General features: G+C 33.8%; 1 long non-coding RNA gene across 1 annotated transcript in view; it reads left to right on the top strand.

Moving 5' to 3' along the window:
- LOC129060468 (uncharacterized) overlaps positions 1-22771 on the top strand; it is a 30061-nt gene extending 7290 nt beyond the window's left edge. The window contains exon 3 of the long non-coding RNA XR_008527237.1: positions 21510-22771. This is a non-coding gene — a long non-coding RNA (uncharacterized LOC129060468). The remainder of the gene's footprint in view (positions 1-21509) is intronic.
- The last annotated feature ends 1023 nt before the right edge of the window (positions 22772-23794 follow it).

Below are 23794 nucleotides of genomic sequence, written 5' to 3'. Positions count from 1 at the left end.
TACATATAATGGCTTAAAAATTATAACTTTGACTCTGGCTTTCTAATATTTGTAATTATTACATGAATATGCCTTAGAGATATCACGGGTTTGGTTCCAGACTGTCACAATGAAGCAAGTCACACAAACTTTTTGGTTTCCTAGTATATATAAAAATTATGTTTATATTATAGTGTAGTCTATTAAGCGTGCAATAGCATTGTGTCTTAAAACAATGTACATACCTTAATTAAAGAATAATTTAGGGGCTGGGTGCGGTGGCTCACCCCCATAATCCCAGCACTTTGGGAAGCCAAGGCGGGTGGATCACGAGGTCAGGAGTTCGAGACCAGCCTGGCCAATATGGTAAAACTCCATCTCTAATAAAAATACAAAAATTAGCTGGGTGTGGTGGCATGCACCTGTAGTCCCAGCTACTCGGGAGGCTGAGGCAGGAGAATAGCTTCAACCTGGGAGGCAGAGGTTGTAGGGAGCTGAGATCATGCCACTGCACTCCAGCCTGGGCAACAGAGCAAGACTCTGTCTCAAAATAATAATAATAATAAAAATAATAATAATTTATTGCTAAAAATGCTAAGCATCACCCGAGCCTTCAGTGAGTTAAAATATTTTTGCTGGTGGAGGGTATTGCCTCAAGTTAATGACAGCTGATGAATCAGGGTGATGGTTGCAGAAAGTTGAGGTGGCTGTAGAAATTTCTTAAAATAAAACAATAAAATTAGCTGCATTGATTGACTCATCATTTCACAAAAGATTTCTCTAAGCATGTGATGCTCTTTAATAGCAGTTTACCTACAGTATTAACTTCTTTCAAAATTAGAGTAAATCCTCTCAAACCTTGCTGCTGCTTTATCAGCTAAATTAATCTAGAATTCTGAATTATTTGTTGTCATTTTAACAATGCTACAGCATCTTCATTAGAAGTAGTTTCTATCTCAAGAAACTGCTTTTTTTGCCCATCCATAAGAAATAATTCATCATCCATTAAGTTTTTTCATGAGTTTGTAGTAATTCAGTCACATCATCAGCTGGATTTCTAATTTTAGTTCTCTTGCTTTTTCTACCATATCAGCATTTACTTCCTCCACTGAAGTCTTGAATGCCTCAAAGTCAACTAGGAAGGTTAGAATCAACTTCTTCCAAGCTTCTGTTAATGTTGATACTTTGACCTCCTCACACAAATAGTGAATGTTCTTGAAGGCATCTAGAATAGTACATTCTTTCCAATGGATTTTCAATTTATTCTACCCAGATTGATTGCAGGAATAACTATCTATGACAACTGTAGCCTTACAAAATGTATTTCTTAAATCATAAGATTTGAAAGTCAAAATTACTCTTTGATCCATGGGCTACAGAATAGATGTTTTGTTAGCTGACACGAAAATTGATTGCCTTGTAAATATCCATCAAAACTCTTGGGTGACTAGGCACATTGTTAATGAGCAGTAATATTTTGAAAGGAGTCTTTTTTACTGAGTAGTAGGTTTCAACAGTGGGATTAAAATATTTAGAAAACCATCCTGTAAACCAATGTGCTGACATCCAGACTTTGTTGTTCTATTTACTGAGCACAGGTAGTGTCAATTTAGTGTAATTCTTATCAGCCTTAGGGTTTTTCAGAATGATAAATGAATGTTAGCTTCAACTTAAAGTTACCAGCTTCATTATACTCTAACATGAGTACCAGTGCCCTTTGAAGGTTTGAAGACAATCATTGTCTTCTCCTCTCTAGCTATGAAAGTCCCAGAAGGTATCTTCTTTCAATGGAAGGCTGTTTGACTGCATTGAAATCTGTTATTTAGTGTGTCCAGCATCATTATTGATGTTAGCTGGATCTTTTGGGTAACTTGCTCTAGCTTTTACATCAGCACTTGCTGCTTTACCTTGTGCTTTTATGTTATTGAGACAACTTCTTTCCTTAAACCTCATGAACGAACTTTTGGTAACTTCATACTCTTATTCTGCAACTTCCTTGCCTATCTTAGCCTTCACAGAATTGAAAAGAGTTACGGCCTTGTTCTAGAATAGGCTTTGTCTTAAGGGAATGTTGGTTTGATCTTCTGTTCAGTCTACTCAAACTTTCTCCATATCAACAGTAAGGCTACTTCACCTTCTTATCATTTGTTTGTTCACTGAAGTAGTATACTTTTAATTTTCTTCAATAACTTTTTTTTTGTATTCATAACTTGGCTAACCATAGAGTGCAAAAGGCCTAGATTTCAGCCTTTTTCAAGTTTTGACATGCCTTTCTCCTTATGCTTAATCATTTTTCATTTTTGATTTAAAGTATGAGACATGAGGCTCTTCCCTTCACTTCAACGCCTGGAGGACATTGTAAAGTTATTGATTGGTTTAATTTCAATATTTTTGTACCTCAAGGAATAGGTGATGTAGAAGCAACTATTGTTTATACATCTACAAGGAGACGTAGAAGCAACTCGTTGATAGAGCAGTCAGAAAACACACAATATTTATTAAGTTTGTCATCTCTTATGGCTGTAGTTTGTGGAACCTCAAAACAATATAGTAATAAGATCAAAGATCGCTGATTATAGATTACTACAACAGGCATGATAATTTAAAAGGCTGAAATTTTGTGAGAATTATCAAAATGTGACATAAAGACACAAAGTGAACATATGCTGTTGAAAATGTAGCACTGATAGACTTGCTTCATGCAGGGTTGCCATAAACTTTCAATTTGTGAAAAATATATTATCTGCAAAGCACAACAAAGCAAAGCCCAATAAAATGAGACATGCCTGTATATATATATGACAAATGTGACATTAAAAATGAAGAAGCAGGCTGGGCGTGGTGGCTTACGCCTGTAATCCCAGCACTTTGGGAGGCCGAGGTGGGCGGATCACGAGGTCAGGAGATCGAGACCATCCTGGCCAATATGGTGAAATCCCATCTCTACTAAAAATGCAAAAAACAAAATTAGCTGGGCATGGTGGCAGGCGCCTGTAGTCCCAGCTACTTGGGAGGCTGAGGCAGGAGAATGGTGTGAACCCGGGAGGCGGAGCTTGCAGTGAGCCGCGATCGCACTACTGCACTCCAGCCTGGGCAGTAGAGCCAGACTCCATCTCAAAAAAAAAAAAAAAATGAAGAAGCAGAAATGAATGAACCTGTATGATGATTGCAAAGTTTCTAAAGTTTCTGAAAAATAATATAATATGAAACTTCAGTAGATGATTAAAATTTAAGGATACATTTTGTAATCCCTAAAGGAACTGGCATATTCTAAAGAATATCTACTATAAACTGAAGAAAATATACACAGTTAAAAAAGTCAATACGTTGATTGAAATGTAACTTCTAAAAATTCAAAATCAGAATGAAAAAGGAAAGATGGGAACAGAAGAGAGAAAAAAAGAGAACACACTGAAGATAAAAATAAAATAATAAGTACAAATCCAGCCATACTTATGATTATATAATAAACATAAATGAAATAAATACTTTAGGTAAACAAAAAGGAAATAAAGGTAAATAACATTCTATTTATGGGAAATGCAACTAAATATACCGATACATTGTAGAGGAGGAGATGGATAAAGATAAACCATGCGAAGAATAAAATACAAAGCTAGAGATAAAATTGACTTCAAGAAAAAGTGTATTGGCAAAGATAACAAGAAACATTTTTAATGATGAAATGTTCAGTTCAGTAGGAACACATAACAATTGTGAAAGTATAAACATCTAAGAACAGAGCCTCAACGTGCATGTAGCATAATTTGAATTAAAGACATAGAGAATTCTACCATGAAGAAAGAGATTTTAATACCCTGCTCTGAAATACAGTAGAATAAGTAAACAAAAAATTAATACAGAAATAAGTAATCTGAATAGTACTACCCACCACGATCTAATTAATATTTATATAACACTATACCCTAAATTTTCAGAATAAATATTATTTCTTTCTGCACATGGTAGATGCACCAAAATATATATGTTAGACATAAACAAAATTAATTAAGATTGAAAAGGTTGTGATTATGCAGAATATATTTTAGGGCCATAAAATATTTAAAATAGAAATTAACCACAATAGGTTATCTGTCAAACCCCTAAATATTAAAAAATTAAACAAACATTTCTAAATAATTCATGTGTCAGAGTAACATGTTACTATGAAAATTAGAAAGCACTTTAAACTTAATGAAAACCAAATAGAACTGTGGGATATAGTTAAAGCAATACTTATCAGACAATTTACATTATTAAATGCTTATACTACAATATAACTTTTATAAAAGTTAACAACCAATAACTAAGATTCTACCACACCATACTAGAGAAAAAAAATGGAAAAAAGAAACATGGAAATAACAGCAGAAATCAATAAACATCAGAACAGAAAAAAAAAAATAGAGAAAGTCAAAGCCAAAAGCTGGCAATATGAAATAATCAACAAACAGTGAGAGAACAATAATAATCATTTGAGGATAGAAAAAAGAAATATCCCAGGACATCCTATAGATGTTAAAGGCTAAATAAAAGAACATTATACATAACATTATGTCAAGAAAGTAAGCAGCTGACTTGAAATTAAAAAAAATTAAAGATAAAAATTACCTGCTTATTCGAGAATATATATAGACTTAATTTTCTATATACCTATTAAATAAATTAAAGTTATATTTTAAAACTTTATTTTACTAAGAAAATTTACGGCCCAAATGACTTTATTAATCAATTCTACCAAATATTTAAGAGAGAAACATTACCAATTTCACACAAACTTAGAATAGTAAACATGACAAAACACTTTTTAATTCATCTTATAAAATCAATACAACCTGGGTAGTAAAACCAGACAGAACCTTTGTTAGAAATGAAAATTATAGATTAATATCTTTCATAAATATATTGTAAGAGCTGCTCTAAGAGATGTTTTATATCGTGTATACTCTTAACTCCATTGTGGAGGAGTACCAGCCCAATTTCCCCTTGATAGTCAAGATCATTCACCCCAGCCAGCATCGTAACTCCCTTTTTTATCCATTGATTCAGAGACGTGAGGAGTCCAAAGTGATGAGGCAGCAGTCTATTTTTTTTTTTTTTTTTTAGACGGAGTCTCACTCTGTCACCCAGGCTGCAGTGCAGTGGCGTCAGGCAGCAGTCTTAACTTCCAGTTCAATGAAATCATATTGTTTTGTCTCCTGGTGAAAGCATTCTTCCCTTTGGAATGCAAACCTCTAGGCCACAACTTCAGTTGTGTTTCTACACACCAGCAATGAACAATCTAAAAAGAAAATTAATAAAGTAATTCCACTTAACATCCAAAGGAACAAAATACTTAGGAATAAACTTAACCAAGTATTGAGAGACTTATACTGAAAACTACAACAAAACATTTTTTTTATATTAAAGATGACAGTTCAATCAAAAGATATCTTATGTCAATGGATTAGAAAGCAATGTTCCTAGCACCTTGGGAGGCAAAGGCTGGTGGATTACTTGAAGTCAGGAGTTTGAGACCAGCCTGGCCAACATGGTGAAACTTTGTCTCTAATAAAAATACAAAAAATTAACCAGGCGTGGGGGCACACACCTGTGGTCCCAGCAACTCGGGAGGCTGAAGCATTAGAATTGCTTGAACCTGGGAGGTGGGGTTGCAGTGAGCCGAGATTGCACCACTGCATTCCAGCCTGCGCAACAGAGAAAGATTCCATCTCAAAAAGAAGGCAATCTTGCTAAAATGACAATATTTCTATAGCAATATACAGATTCACTGCAATTCCTATTAAAATTCCAAACACCTGGTGGTAATAGAAAAGCTGATTCTCAAATTCATATTGGAAGTGCAAGGGACCCTGACTGGTAAGAACAATGTTGAGAAAAAAATACAGTGTTAGGAGACACATATTTCTTGATTTCAAAACTTACTACAAAACTACTCTAATCAAAACAGTGTGACACAGGCATAAGGATAGACATGTGGACCAAAGGAATAGAACGGAGAGCCCAGAAATAAATCCAAACATTCATGTACAATTGATTTTTGGCAAAAGGGCCAAGATCAATTAATGAAAAAATAATAGTCCCTTCAACAAATGGTGTTGGGAAAATCAGATAACCATATACAAAATAATGAACTCTGATGCCTACCTTATACTATATACAAAAATTCACACAAAATGAACTAATGACTCAATGAAATAGAGCCAATTAGGCTCTTAATGAAATAGGAGACCAAAATCATAAAATTCTAGAAGAAAATAGAGATAATTATTTATGACCTCAGATAAGGTAATGGATTCTTAGAGTAGACTGACACCAAGAGCACATACAACAGAGAACAAAAATATAAATTAAACTTTGTCAAAACTAAAGATGTTGTGCCTCTAGAAACATTATCAAGGAAGTAAGAAGAAAGTCTATAAAACAGGAGAAAATACTTCCAAATCACATATCATATGAGTTGATATACAGAATTTATAAAGAACATTTACAACTCAACAATAAAAAGAGAGAGAGCTCAATTAAAAAATGGGCAAAGAAATTAGACTTCTTTTTTAATAAAAATAGACAAATAGTGGGCAAGCATATAAAAAGATATTCAACACTTTTGGTCATTAAGGAAATGCAAGTCAAAACCACAGTGCAATAGTATTTCACACATACTCAAATAGCTGTAATAAAAACAAACAAACAAAAACTAATATGTTTTGACAAAGATGTGGAGAAATAGGAAAACTTGTACCTTGCTGGTGGAAATGTAAAACTGTGCAGCCAGTGTGGAAATTGGTAAAGGTACCAAATTAATTCAATGAGGAAAGAGTTATGGTTACAAATAATATGCTAGAAAAACTGGTTATACATACATTTGAGAAAAAAGATTGAGCATTGACTTTTACCTACACAAAATTTAAAAAAAACACAAATTGAATAATAATTGTAAATGAACAACTATAAAATTTCTAAAAGAAAATATAGATGACCCTAGCAAGCTATCTTTCATAAATGAGAGAGAAATAAAGTATTTCTTAGATAAGCAATAGCTGAGGGAATTCAACACTACTAGATAGGTCTTACAGAAATGTTCAAGGAAGTTTTTGACAAAAAGACAATAATCACTGTCATGAAAACATGAAAAGTATAAAACTCACTGGGAGAACAGATACCCAAAGGAGAAAGAAAAAAGAATTAAACCTTAGCATTACAGAAAACCTCTAACTGCAATGATAAATAATAAGGGAGGAAGAAAGGAATAAAGAATATACAAAATAAGCAGAAAACAACTAACGAAATGAGAGAAGCAAGTCTTCACCTACCAATAATAACCTTGAATGTAAATGAATTTAATTTCCCCCATTTAAAAGATACAGACTGGCTGAATGGATTTTAAAAAAAATTACCCAACCATATGCTGCATACAAGAAACACATTTCACCAGTGAAAACACACATAGACTGAAAATAAAGGAATGGAAAACATATTCTACACAAATGAAAACCAAAAGGGAGCAAGAGTAACTTTACTTATATCAGATGAAACAGACTTTAAGTCAAGAACTATAAGAAGAGACAAAAAAAGTCATTATATAATGATAAAGGGATCCATTCAACAAGAGGATCTAACAACTGAAAATATCCAACACCAGGGCATGCAGATATATAAAGCAATTATTACTAAATCTATAAAGGGAGATAGACTCCACTACAATAATATTTGAAGACATCAACACCCCACTCTCAGCATTGGAGAGACCACCTAGAAAGAAAATCAACAACTGCAAAAAAAAAAAAAGGAAAGAAAAACATTGAATTTAAACTTCAGTTTAGAGTAAATGGACCTAGCAGACATTTACAGAACATTCCATCATTCCATCTAACAAATGCAGAATATACGTTCTACTCAATAGTACACAGAACATTCTTCAGGACATACCACGTCTTAGGTCACAAAACAAATTACAGCATATTTTTTAAAGAATTAAAATAATATCACATACTTTTTCTGACCATGATGAAATAAAGCTAGAAACCAATAACAAGAGGAAGTTGTACAAATTTATAGAAATTAAACAACATGTGCCTGAACAACCAAAGGGTCAATGAAATTAAAAAGAAATTTAAAATTTTTTGAAACAAATAAAAATAGAAAAACAAAATATCAAAACCTATAGGATACAGCAAAAGCACTACTGATATAAAAGCTTATATCAATAAACTTTTATTAATATATCAAAAAATAAAAAGACCAAATAAGCAACCTAACAATGCATTGTAAAATACTAGAAAGAAAGAGAAAATCAAACTGAAAATTAGTTGAAGAAAATAAATAATAAAAATCAGAGCATGAATAAATAAAATTGAGACAAAACTACTAAAGATGAATGAAAAAAAGTTGTTTTTTTGAAAAGAAGAAATTTTTTAAAAAATCTGTAGCCAGAGTAAGAAAAAAAATGAAGAGACGATCCAAATAAATAAAATCAGAGATGAAAAGGGAGACTTTACAATGAATACCACAGAAATTCAAAAGATTATTAGAGGCTATTATGACAACTACATGTCAATAAATTGTAAAACCTAGAAGAAACGAATAAATTTCTAAACATACACAACTTACCAATGAACAAATTATCTAATTTGTTAGATAATTAGAAAATCTAACAAATAACAAGTAACAAGACAGAAGCAGTAATAAAAAGTCTTCTGTCAAAGGAAACCCCAAGACCTGATGGCTTCACAGCTAAATTCTACCAAACATTTAAAGAATAAGTATTACCAACCCTACTCAAATTATTGCAGAAAGTAAAAGAGGATGGAATATTTCCAAACTCATTCTATAAGACCACCATTACCCTCACACCAAAACCTGACAAAAACACAACTGTAAAAGAAAACTGTAGTCCAATATCCCTGTAAATACAAAGATGCAAAAATCCTCAAATAAATTCTATCAAAATGAGTCTAACAGCACATTAAAAAGATCATTCATCATGATCAAATGGGATTTATTTTAGGGATGCAAGGATGACTCAATATATGTAAATAAATAAACATAATACATTACATCAATAGAATGAAAGACAAAAACCATACAGTCATCTCAATAGATCCAGAAAAAGCTTTTTATATATAATTCAACATTTCTTTATGATAAAAACTCTCAAAAAGTTAGGCATAGAAGGAACACACCTCAACAAAATATAGCCATATATGAAAAACTGAGAGCCTGTATTATACAAAATGGGAAGATGTTGAAAGCTTTTCATCTAAGATCTGGAACAAGATAATGATGCTCATTTTTGCTACCTTTATTCAACATAGTACTGGAAGTCCTAGCCAGAGCAGTTAGGCAAGAGAAAGAATATAAGGGTTTCCAAACTGGAAAGGAGGAAGTCAAATTGTCCTTTCGCAGATGACATGATCTTCTATTAAGTTGGCGCAAAAGTAATTGCAGTTTTTGCCATTATCATTAATGGCATTATCTTTAATGCCGTTATCTTTAATAGCAAATATCTTTAATGGCAAACATAATGCCATTATCTTTAATGGCAAAAACTGCAATTACTTTTGCGCCAACTAATATATAGAAAGCCCTAAAAGCTTCACTAATAAACTCTTAGAACTGATCAACAAATTCAGTGACATTACAGGATACAAAATCAACATACAAAAATCAGTAACATTTCATACACAAACAAATCAGTGGAAAATAAATTTTAAAAAGCAATTTTATTTATCATAGCTACAAAAAAAATTACCCAGGAATAAACTTAAATAATAAAATGTCTATACAAGAAAACCTATAAAACACTGATGAAATCAATTGAAGATGACCACCATAAAAGGAAAAACATTCCATGGTCACAACTGAAATAATCATTAATGTGAAAATGACCATACTACCAAAAGCAATTTATAGATTCAATGCAATTTATACCAAAATACCAATGACATTCGCCACAGAAAAGGAATAAAAAGCTATACTAAAATGTATATGGAACTATAAAAGACTCCAAATAGCAAAGCTACCCTGATCAAAAAGAACAAAGTTGGAGGCATCACAATACCAGTCTTCAAAATATGCTACAAAGTTATAGTAACCAAATAGTATGGTACTTGCATAAAAACAGACAAAGACCAATGGAACAGAATAGGGAACCCAGAAATAAGTCCATGTATTTACAGCCAGCTGATTTTCCACACAGGTGCCAAGAACATGTATTAGGCAAAGAATAGTGTCTTCAACAAATGGTGCTGAAAAAACTAGATATCCATATAGAGAAGAATGAAACTATACCCTTATCTCTCATTGTATTAAAATAATCAACAAAAATGAGTGAAAGACTTAAATTTAAGACCTGAAGCTATGATATTTCTAGAAGAAACCATTTCAGGATGTTAGTCTGGGCAAAGATTATTTGGGGTAAAACCTCAAAGCACAGGCAACAAAAGTAAAAATTGGCAATTAGAATTATATCAAACAAAAGCTTCTGCAAAGCAAAATAAAAATAAAAATAAACAATTAATGGAGTTTAGAGGTAACCAGCAGAATGAGAGAAAATATTTGCAAACTATTCATTCAACAAAGGATTAATACACAGAATATACAAGGAACTTAACAGCAAAAAAAAAAAAAAAATTAAAAATGGGCAAATGAGGTCAATAAATATCTCTCAAAAGAAGACATACCTTGGCCAAAAAGTATATGAGAAAAATATTCAATATCAATACTCAGGGAAATGCAAATCAAAACCACAATGAAATATGATTTTACTCCAGTTAGAATGCTGATTATAAAAAAGCCAAAAACACACAAATGCTAGTGAGGATGAAAACGGGAAATCCGTTGGTGGAAATGTAAGTACAGACATTATGGAAAACAGTAGGAATATTCCTTAAAAAACTAAAAATAGAACTACTATATGACCCAGCAATCCTACTATCAGGTATATATCCAAAGGAAGCAACATCTGCACTCTCATGTTTGTTGCAGCACTACTCACAATCACCAAGATATGAATTCAACCTATATGTTATTAACAGATGAATGGATAAAGAAAATATGGCATATATACACAATGGAACATAATTTAGCCAGAAAAAAAGCATGAAATTCTGCTGTTTATAGCAACATAGATGAGTTTGGAGGACATTATGTTAAGTGAAATAAGCCAGGCACAGAAAGGTGTATATGACATGTCCAGTACACCTCATAGATTAAAATAGTGGTTACGAAAGCAGGGAAAAGTAGGTGCATGGGGTGATAACAAAATACTGGTTAATGGATGAAAAAGACAAGCAGATAGGAAAAATAAGTTCTAAGGTGCTATAGCACTATAGAATGACTATAATTAACAACAATTTATTGTATATTTTCAAATTGCTAGAATAATGGATTTTCAATGTTCCCAACACAAGGAAATGATAAATATTTGAGGCGATGGATATGCTAACTACACTGATTATTTGATTACTGCACATTGTGTACATGTTTTGAAATATCACACTGTACCTCATGAACATGTAAAATTATTTTGTGTTAATTAAAAACAATAATAAAAGCAAAAATAAGAAAAAACAGGAGAAAATTGTGTAAAATAGGTAGGTCAATAAAATATAAACCTTTAAAATTTATACATTTTACTGTATCAGATTTTAATACTTTTTTCTGTTTAAATGATACCATTGAGCAAACTAAACAGCAAATTGCAGAATGGGAGAAAATGTATGCAATACATCTATATAACAGAATCAACAGTAAGAAGGCAAATAATTCAATTTAAAAAAACTGGCAAATATTTGAACAGATCCTTCATAAAATAATATATACATTTGGATAAGAATTTTATATAATAGTCAACATCATTAACCATGAGGGAAATGCCAATTAAAACCACAGTGGGACAATACTACATTCTCATCAGAATTGCAAATATTAAGAAAACTAGGAATACCTAGTTTGCCAAGGATCAACTGCAACACTCATTTACTGATTGTTAGAAATGTAAAATGATGCAACCACAGATGAAAACTGTTTAGAAGTTGTTTTTTAAAAATGTTACAAATACAGCTAACATAATAACCAGTCATTCTACTCCTAGGTATCTGCCAACAGAAATTAACACATATGTCAAAATAAAAACTTGTATATGAATACTCCTAGTGGCTTAGTCAACAAGAGACAAAAATAGGAACAATCTAAAAGTCGATTGACATTTGATTGAGTAAACACATTGTGAGAAATCCATATAGTAATGGGATGCCATTCAGCAATTTAAAAAGGAAGAAACTTCTTAGTGTGACTACAAATTGATGAATTTCAAAATCTTTATGCTGAGTGAAAACAAAAAAGAGAGAAAAGATTCCTTCTGTGTGATTCCATTTGCATAAAGTGACAGGTTTATAGTGATAAAAAGTAGATTAGATCATCTCTGGGGCCAGAGCTAAGGGAGGATGAGCAGCAAAGAGGCACAGGTAATCTTTTGGAAGTTCTGAAAATAATCTGTACTCGATATAGTTGTTTCGTGGACATATATAACTGTAAAACTCATTAAATTCTAGAGTTTAAATGTATGTAGTTTACTGCATGTATATTATTACTTTAAAAAGTTGTTAAGAAAAGAGATTAAGTTCATGAAATCACAAAATAAGAGTAGAGACATTTATCTAGTCCAATTTTTAAAATTATACTAGTTAACCACTTTATTAAGACATGTGTTCTTATGACTAAGCCCTGTTACCTAAAGCAGTACCAAAAAGTCATAGAAGATTCTCAATAGCTATTTATAAAATGAATGTATGTATATAAAATAGTCATGGACATCTCAGATTTATGATAATCATTTTCTGAACACTTGCTTTTATGAATGGCTTATTCCAAGGCCGCTTCAATTCTGAGGAATAAAAAAATTTTCTCATGTTGAGCTAAATTGTACCTTCTTATATCTCCTTCCCTCTGATTCTTACTCTTTTCCGTAATGTAATACCTTCATTAAGATGACAGGCCTTCAAATAGTACGTGGTAACTTTTACTTTTTGCCCTTACTTTCTTGTCCAGGTTGATAATTTAACAATCCCTCAAAGGCCACACTTTTCACAACTTTCACAATTATTTGCTTTTTCTGGAGCCATATCTGTTTGTCAGCATATTCCTTTCAAAAAATGGTATTATAAAATATAATCAGTTCTTGACACTTTCCTTATTTGAATGTGTTGTAGACATGTTTTCTCATTCAATTAAAAAATCAAGTTTCAAAAGTAAAATCACCCACAAAGCAAGGCTTAAATTCAGTATCTTCCATAGAGAGTATAATTGTCAAGACTTTTTTTTTTGTAAGTGTTATGGACTGAATTGTGTCCCCCTAAAATTCTTATGTAGAAGTCCTAACCCCCAGCATGTCATAATGTGACTATAAATTTGAAAATTGAATCTTTAAAAAGGTAATTAAGGTAAAATGAGATCATCTAGGTGGGCTCCGATGCAATATGACGAGAGTCTTTGTAAAAAGAAGAGATTAGGACACAGACATGTGCACAAAGAGGAAAGATGAGGTGAAGACGTACAGAGAAGATGACCATCTGCAAAGGAAAGAGGACTCAGAAGAAAACAAACTTCAGAACAGCATTTTGATCTTTGACTTCTAGCCCCTAGAGCTGTGAGAAGATGAATTTCTGTTGTTTATGCCACTGAATCTGTGGTATTCGGTTATTGCAGCCGTAGCAAACAAATACGGCAACTGACAGGAATGCAACTTAAACTAGCTTAAGTAAGCAGGAGATTAACCAAAGGATACTGAGATAACTCGCATAATTTTGGAATGTTATTTATGAAAGAATATTAGTAAGGATGTTCTAATGTCACTAAGACTTGCTCTCCACTGTTTCTTTGAATTTCAGCAGATTTTAACTGCTTTTTTAAAGGCATTTTTAACATGTGACAATCTGCCAAACAATTCCTGAGTCTCATTCCTGAACCTCTAATCCCAGAGAGGGCCTACCTCTTCCATTAGCTACGCATCACAGAATTCTGGACTCTGATTGTCCCACTTTGAGTCACTACTAAAATGTGCAAAATTACACAGAATTTTAAAATGTAGCACTTTCTCAAGTAAAATACCTCATTAATAACTTGTATGTTGATTGCATATTTAAATTGTAATATTCATTATACATTGGAGTAAATGTTATATATTATTATAATTACTGTGACCTGTTTGTTTTACCTTTTTTCCATGTGGCTACCAGAAACATTAAAATTAAATATGTGGTTCACATTGGTGGCTCACATTCTATTCCTATCGGACTGCCCTATAGAGGATATGAGACACAAAGAGTAAAAATAAAACAAAACAATTGGTTTCTTAAGCAGCATTTAGATTGATTCCCCTCCAGCAGCAACAGGATAACTGGAACCAGTTCCTCTTCTTGGCAGAATCCACATAGATTACATTATAAATACACGTAATTTCAAAAATCTTCATTATGTCAGCTGGACACAGACTATATCATCATTCTGCAGAACTTATGCTCATCAGTATATAATTCAGGGAAAATTTTAACCAAACTTAGAGAAAGCTAAAAAAAATTCCTGGAGCAACCTACAACACAGATCCTTACATTCTCTACTAATAACATTCGTCTTCTTGCTCTTGAACATTTTACTGATTTTTACTATTCACATTTCTTACACTCTAGATTTTCCATCTTGGTTCGTTTTCACTTTAAGAAAACAATCCAAAATCTGTTTTCTATCCATGACCTTGACTTGACCTTATGTTTATCTTTAATTGCTTTCTCCATGGCTTTACTTGAAACACTCTTGCTCAGCCATAGTTTTCCACCTAGGGAATATTCAGATTCTCTATTCTTTTTTTTTTTTTTTTTTTTTGAGATGAAGTCTTGCTCTTATCCCCCTGGCTGGAGTGCAATGGCACGATCTTGGCTCACTGCAATCTCCGCCTCCCGGGTTCAAGCAATTCTCCTGCCTCAGCCTCCCGAGTAGGTGGGATTACAGGCACCTGCCACCATGCCCAGCTAATTTTTATATATATATATTTTTAGTAGAGACAGGTTTCACCATGTTGGCCAGGCTGGTCTTGAACACCTGACCTCCGGTGATCCCCCCGCCTCGGCCTCCCAAAGTGCTGGGATTACAGGTGTGAGCCACCACGCCCAGCTGAGATTCTCTATTCTTTATCCTATAAATATAGCTATGGTCATTGAAGTGGTAAAAGGGTGATGAAAGATGTTGCACTGTGTATCACTAATTACCAGTAATGTTTGAAACACTGAACAATTTTCTGGAAATATTCAAAACATACCTCATACTATAAGTATCCCACTAGAAAGAAAGAGGTGATTTAAAAAGTCCTTTTGAGGGTGATTCACTTATAATAAATGCATAAATATGGGTTGTAGTTGTTCTAAAAAATATCAGTCCTATAAATTTCAATTTAAGAGAAGAAATTGAGACTGCTATTTATTTTTACCTGTTTATCCTTGAAATTCGGTATCTGGTATATAACAGAAGAGCTTCACAATTATAACCAACGTATTTGTGCAATGAGTAAAATAAAGGGGGTCTAAATGCCACAGGGATTGTGTACTATGTTGATCATAACACTATGAAATAGGTTTTAAATCTGTAGAAGTTTTAAGCACACAAATGCTATTTATTATGAAAAGCAGAGGGATTTTAGAAATATACTATATTCACATGTGTCTTTTTTAGGTCAGGCTTTTATTTAAAACCTGGAGAGGTAGAGGGCTTATAGTGGAATGTCCTATGTACAAATAGTACTGCATTTGAAAATACATTATTTTTGAGGAAATTCTCCAAAAACATTTTAAAATTAAAAAATAAGATTTGTTTTTTGAAAGCAACATAAAATTTCATGAATTAGAAAATGTTCGAGGGGGAAGTACTCTTAAATCTTCCTATTTGTTAGATGAACAGAATCAGATAATATTTCACAGAAAATATTACTCACTAATGCTAAAATTAATTAGCTTTTGAAAAACACACAAAGAGTAGTATCTAGATATAAGGAATCATTTATTTATAATAACTGCTAAAGAGCATAAAGGGAAAAAATGTTAGAAACTTTTTATCATGACAATAACCCTTCATCATACAATTTCTCTCATATGAAGAGTCAGTAATGGAAATGAAACACTCATTTGCTTTGCATAAAAATAGTAATTTATTCTAAAACAGGGAAGTATAAAATGAAATTAGAGGTATGTAGGTGAACTGCTAAGTGGCTGAACTGATCAAGGTTTAATTATAAAGTACTAATATGGATTTATAGATTCACTCTAATTTATTCCTGTCACAGAAGTATTTTCCATGAGACAGGCACTTTGCAACATGGGTTATACTAAAACTAGTAAGTATGGTTTCTGCTTTAATATGAAATAGTATAAAAAGTAATTTGTAGTTGATCCCAAAGAAATAAGAAAAAGCCTTTGAATTACATTGAATAATAGAATGGAGAAAGGCTGAAATCTTGGCAATAATAATTCTAACAATAATAACGAATATGGACCAGAGTTTGGACCTATTTGCCTTCAGATCCATTCTTTGCTCTTCTCCCTGAACACTCTGGACAACTGGCAAGCTGATCTCATGAGCTGGATTTTTAAGGTTCTCTTATCACTTGACTTCTAGTTAGGTTCCTTGAATGGGAGGATAGAAGGCGAAAAGATGAGAGAAAGCAGGGTATTTGTTGTCCATCTTGTCATCAAGATCAGGCAGTGCCTCCATCTCCTTCAAGGCAGCAGCTTCCAATCATGTGACTTTGCCCCTGAGCTCTCATGTTGCCTGATCTCTTTGTCCAGAATGCCTAGAGGTGGTAGCAGCATCCTGCTGTTGCTCATTTATGGATTGCCTCACCACAGTTTTTTTCAGCTTTTCCACCACTTGTGTAAAAAGCTATATACATCAAAACAGAGTGTTTACTGTCTTTCTCATTAGACACTGAGGATATAAACACCATAGTTATGAACGAAATATTTGTGTTCCCCTAAAATTCACATGTTGAAACCTTAATCCCAAATGTGATGGTATGTGGGAGTTAATGAGTTCATGAGGGTGGAGCCCTTATGAATGGGATTAGCACCCTTATAAGAACAAACAAGAAAGCTCTCTCTCTCTTTCTCTCTCTCTCTCTCTTTCTCTCCTCTCCACCATATGAGGACACAAAGAGAAGAAGGTGTTATACATATCAGAAAGACTTCCTAATCAGACACCATGTCTGTTGGCATCTTCTCTCGGACTTCTCAGTCTCCAAAACCACAAGAAATAAATTTATGTTGTTTAAGCCACCTCATCTATGGTAGTTTCTTATAGCAGCTTGAACTGATTAAAATGACTAACAAGTTTTACTGGGTGCTAGGCACCATAAAAATGATTTATATATGATGTTGCATATATTGCTTACAACAACCATAAATATAGATAATATTAGTAAAATCATTTGGTAGGTGAGAAAACAACTTTAAAGTTATTCAATAATTTTCACCATGTCACACAACTATAAGTGTCAGAGTGAGAATGTGAATTCAGATAGACTCTAAATTTAATGCTCCTAACCACCAGAATACTAGATAAAAATCATCCTTGTCACCTGTAATTATCTCCAATAGGAATAAGTCCAAGCTGACCAAATCTCCAAAAGATGAATCTGGTTCAAATACATATTAATATCCAAGAAGGTAGGGCAAAGCACTAAGGCTGCAATTCATTAATATCCTATGAAAAAATTCACTGCCTTCATGAATTAGCTTACAAACTATTAAAGAGTAAAAGATAACAAATAAATAAATCATATAAATATAGTATCATTGTATTATCTAGAATTAAGTCCTATCATATAAAGTAAAAAAAGTGGGAAGAAATATGAGAAGCCTCAGAAAAGGATTTGGAATTTTAAATGAAAAGGTTCTATGTTGGGAATATTCTTCCAACTAGTTCCTTTCCTCTTTCTCCTGGTCCATATCCCGCCTCTCAGAACTGCATTTCCATTCCATTTTTAGACATGGATGAAATATCATACTACAGGTTATAGGATATGGCTTAGTGACCAGTCACCCAGAGGCTGGACATCATCACACAGAAGTGAAAGAGGTGATTATCTCCAAATGTTCTGCATCATGTGATCTCATGGGAAGCAGGAGGCAGGAAAGCACTAGACAAATAGCCTGCCTCCATTTCCACTCTAGTGAACTACTCTGATGTAAAATTTCTCCGTTCCATGTTTTCAAAAATTGTTATGTGGCAAGTGAAAAACTGTACTGTCTCTTGTGTTACTATGCCTCCTGGTGAGCAGATACGCAGAGAGAGATACATTGCATTATTTTACTTGGCATCTTCCTTTCCTTTGTTGCTATGTTTTCATCACCCACATATTCTATGCATGTTTCTCTTAAGTAAAGTATTAGCGCTTAGGTGTTTCCATGGACTCAGTTTAAAGAAACCGAGGTTATACTATCACATAATTACAAATTTGGAGGGAGGCAGCTAACAATCACCAGATCTGTGTCTCGGAGATGTCACAGATGCATCCCTGATGTTATCTTGACCTTTTACTAAAATCCAAATGAAGGCTAAAACTCTTCTCATTGTATTTAAGTTTGTAGCAGGAAGCAGAGGGATGGAAATACCACCAATTGGGTTTCTCTTTTCATCATGAAAGAAGGAACTTCCCACAAGTTCCAATAACACAATTCCACTTAACATTTCATCTTTAAAACTGTACTTGGCAAGTCTTGCCTTTAAGAGAGGCTAGAAAAGTAAATATTTAGCAGCTCTGTTCTTTTTAATGAAAGGGTGTAAGGAAGAAGAGGTCTGGGAATACACTGGCCAGTGGTAGAATCCACCACATTCATTAGTAGGAGCTCCAACAGCACAGTATAGAAGGAATGTCACAGAACCAATTCTTGTAAAAATAATGACTGAAATCATTCAGCACTTAGTAAAGATATGAATTATCACATTCAAATATGCCATTTATTCCCAAGCAAAATGAATAAAAAGAATTCATATATAATTAATAGTTAAAATAACCCTCACAAAAGCAAATAAAAAGTATTGAAGCCAGTCGCGGTGGCTCACACCTGTAATCCCGACACTTGTGGAGGCTGAGGCAGGCAGATCACTTTAGTCCAGAAGTTCAAGACCAGCCTGGGCAACATGATAATATAAAAATGAGCCAAGCGTGATGATATGTTCCTGTAGTCCCAGCTACTTGAAGGGTTGAGGCTGCTTGAGCCTGGGAGGGTGAGGCTGCAGTGAGACGCATTTGCACCACCACACTCCATGGTGGGTGACAAAGTAAGACCTTGTCTCAAACAAAAAAAAAAGAAAGAAAGAAAAGATGTTGAAAATAACCATAAAGATTAATTACTTATAAAGTACTTATAAAGAATAACAATTAGACTGACAGTTGTTGACAGCAACAAGAGGCTCAAAGACAGCAGAACGGTATCTTAAAAGTGCTAAGAGAAAATGAATGTCACCTAAGAATTCTGTACTCAGTTCAATTATCATTCAGGAGCATAGATGATATAAACACATTTTCTTTGAAATACTGGAACAGTTTAGCCCTAATACATACTTGCTAAAAGAATTACAAATAACATACCTGGATAAGAAAGAAATTGAATTAGAGGAGAGAAGTAAAATGCAAGAAGCAGTAGTATAATCTGTAACCAAGTTACCAGATCCTGGTTGAGAACAATTGCAAAGCAAAGAAAGAATATTCAATTCAATACTAGGTGACCAAATAACTTACTGATCCAAATTGGGAAATTTTTACAGTGAATGGGGTTACTAAAATAATTATAAAATATAATTTTATAAAAAATTTTATTGACTAGCCATTGGTTTCATTATATTGGTAGACCTTAACAGAATTATGTTTTAAAATATTTTTGAAATTAATATATTTCTTAAAAATGTTTAAATATATCCACATATTTATTTACATTAAAGAAAATTTTTGAAAGTGTTTAATTTTCTAAGCCTTTAAAAATAATACAAATTCACCTGGGCATAAATTTACATACTTTATTCAGTTTCTTAGTCATATCTGTTTCTAATACTATGCCAACGATGCTAATATAAATACATTTTAAATATGTTCTTAATTTTTAAATATTTTTTATAAAACTGCCTATACTTGTTCTCAAAATAGTATTTTATAGTTAACAAATAGGAAAATGCTAACAAATTATATTGAAGAGTCTTCACATATTTTTAAATTATGAAAATCTCTCTACATGCTGAAGTCCCTGGGAGGCTGAGAAAAAAAAAATTTCTACTAAGCATAAGACATTTCAGTTATTGTCTTTTCATCTCCAATCAGAATATATTCCTTCAATAAATATTTTCACAAAATGAAACTCATAAAACAAGTTGTAACTACTTCTGAAACATGAAGTATTATAGAAAGTAAAAAGAAAGGCTGCATGTATCACCATACTGAGCTTTCGTATATGGGTTCATTCAACATCAGTTTTGCTATAAGTTTTTTAGTTTATTTACTCTAGAGGTATATAGGCAAAAATTGTAAATGTTCACAACTTCAAGCTTCTATGTCCATTAGTAGAACATTCATCTTATTTGAGTATAATTACAACTTTTGTGTGTCCAAAAACCAATTCCAGCTACACTTCCGCTCCATAGGTTTAATTTAGTTCGAATATTCCTTTTACTACAAAGCTTTGCCTTGCCAATTGGCTAAAATATTTGTATCGTTCCCGGCCAGTTTTTACTGATATTCCAATAGCATGGTAACTGTTTCACTTTTATCAAATTGAACTCCTACATCTATATTTTCAGTCAATGAATATATAGGAAAAAGAAGCATTTGAAAACACTATTTTAAAAAAAAACTAGAATAATTTATTTTTGAAGTTTCTCTTGCACCAATGGAGCCAAGACATTTCACATCTATCATATCATTCTTCATGAAAATGGACTAATACAAGAAATTGGTACAAGGAGAGGGGCACTGCTATAAAGATAGCCTGAAAATGTATAAGCAACTTTGGAAATGGGTAACAGGCAGAGGTTGGAACAGTTTGGAAGGCTCAGAAGACAGCAATATGCGGGAAAGTTTGGAACTTCCTAGAGACTTGTTGAGTGGTTTTGACCAAAATGCTGATGATGATATAGACAAGGCTGAGGTGGTCTCAGATGGAGATGAGAAACTTATTGAGAACTAAAGCAAAAGTCACTCTTCCTATGCTTTAGCTGGAGGTATTTTGCCCCTGCCCTAGAGATCTGTGGAACTTTGAACTTGAGAGAGATGATTTAGGGTATGTGGAAGAAGAAATATCCAAGGAGCAAAGCATTCAAGAGGTGACCTGGCTTTTCCTGAAAGCGTAGTCATATGTGTCCACAAAGAGATGATTTGGAATTAGAAATTATGTTTTAAAGTAAAGCAGAGCATAAAAGTTTGGAAACTTCGCAGTCTGACAGTTGGTTTAGGTTGATGCAAAAGTAATTGCGGTTTTTGCCATTATATTTAATAGGGAAAAAAATCCTGGGGAGAAATTCAAGCTAGCTGAAGAAATTTGCATAAGTAATGGGGAACCAAATGTTAATCACCAAGACAATGGGGAAAATGTCTCCAGGTCATTTCAGAGATCCTAGAGGCAGCTTTTCCCATCACAGGCTTGGAGGACTAAGAGGGAAAAAGTGGTTTCTTGGGTTAACCTTGGGATGTGGCACCCTGCATCCCAGTCACTCCAGCTCCAGACACAGATACAAGGGCCAAGGTACAGCTCAGCCCATTGCTTCAAAGGGTGGAAGCCCTAAACGTGGACAGCTTCCATGTGGTGTTGAGCCTGCGAATGCACAGAAGACAAGAGTTGAGGTTTGAGTACCTCCACCTAGATTTCAGAGGATGTATGGAAATAACTAGATGTGTAGGCAGAAGCATGCTGCAGGGGCAGAGCCCTCATGGAGAACCTTTGCTAAGGCAATGTGGAAGGGAAATGTGTGGGTTGGATACCCCACAGAAAGTCCCCACTGGGGCACTGCCTAATGGAGCTGTGAGAAGAGATCCAATATACTCCAGACCCCAGAATGGTAGATCCACCTACAGCTTGCACCATGCACCTGGAAAAGCCACAGACACTCAACACCAGCCCATAAAAGCAGCCAGGAGGGGGACTGTACCCTGCAGAGCCACAGGATGGAGCTGTCCACAACTGTGGGAGCCCACTCCTTGCATCAGCATGCCCTGGATACGAGACATGGAGTCAAAGGAGATTTTGGACCTTTAAAATTTAATGACAGCCCAGCAGGGTTTCAGAATTGCATGGGGCCTGTGGCCCCTTTGTTTTGGCCAGTTTCTTCCATTTTGAATGGGAACATTTACCCAATGACTCTACCCTCACTGTGTCTTGGAAGTAACTAACACCTCCTTATTGATTTTACAGGCTCATAGGTGGAAGGGACTTGTCTTTTCTCAGGCGAAACTTTGTATTTGGACTTTTGAGTTAATGCTGGATGAGTTAAAACTTTGGGGGCTGTTGGGAAGGCAATGACTGGTTTTGAAATGTCAAGACATGAGATCTGGGAGGCGCCAGGGGTGGAATGATATGATTTGGCTCTGTGCCCCCACCCAAATCTCACTTCAAATTGTAATCCCCATGTGATGTGGGAGGGACCAGATGAGAGGTGATTGGATCATGGGGGTGGTTTTCCCCATGCTGTTCTCATGATAGTGGGGAGTTCTCATGCAATCTGATGGTTTAAAAGTGAAAGTTTCCCCTGTGCTCTCTCTCTTTCCTACCACCTTTTGAAGAAGGTGCTTGCTTCCCTTTTGCATTCTGCCATAATTATAAATGTCCTAAGGCCTTTCCAGCTATGCTGAACTATGAGTCAAATAAACCTGTTTTGTTTATAAATTACCCATTCTCAGGTAGTATCTTTATAGCAGCATGAAAATGGAATAATACAATATATAAATGCATAAATGGAGCCTTTGCAGCTTTGTGGGCAATCTTCTTAACCAAAATTTAGAAGTAGACAATGAGACCATGAAAAAAGCTAGAAATAAGATGCTTTGAGTTTTCCCATACCTATCCTGATTTATTCTAAAGCAACTATTTACTTTAAAAAAATCTTGATTAAAAAATGAAAATCTGGGACAAATGCTAAACTAGATGGATGCCAGAACAATAGACAGAAACCAGACCTGTCCCAAGCAAACCAGAATGTGCAGTTGCCCGTAACAAACAGCACATTACACTTGGTCATTTACATATAGTATAGTGGCATTTTGGATAATGTGCTTTAAAAATCTGACTTCAATTTTGTATAAGCAGCATTATGGACTTAATCTATAAGGTTTAGAGTAATGTATATAAGGCATTGAAGAGGATTTTACAAGGCTTAAAAACTTACTTAAAAATATTGAATGCTTTTATTCAATAAAAGGAAGCATGCTATAAAATTGTTTGAATCTATGGTTGTCAAGACATTTTATTTTTTTCATGAATAATATGACAAAGTGCTATTGTTAAATGTTGGTCTTCACTTAAGGCCAACTGCTTCATTTTCCCCACAGCTAAAAAATGAGGAACTATCTTTTTTATTGATTTATTTTTATATAAAAAACTGTTAGAACTAGTAGGTGAATCCAGTAAAGTTGTAGGGTATGAAATCAACATACCAAATCAGTAGCATTTTTATACACAAATAATGACCTAACTGAAAAAGAATTCAAGACAATTATCCCATTTATGATAGTGTCAAAATATAAGATATGAAGGAATATATTTAACTAAGGAGATTAAAGATCTGTACA

This window comes from Pongo abelii, chromosome 6 (assembly GCF_028885655.2).
Source record: "Pongo abelii isolate AG06213 chromosome 6, NHGRI_mPonAbe1-v2.0_pri, whole genome shotgun sequence".
Lineage (NCBI taxonomy): Eukaryota > Metazoa > Chordata > Mammalia > Primates > Hominidae > Pongo > Pongo abelii.
The sequence above is the reverse complement of the archived record's forward strand: the minus strand, read 5'-3'. Positions and strand labels throughout refer to the sequence as shown.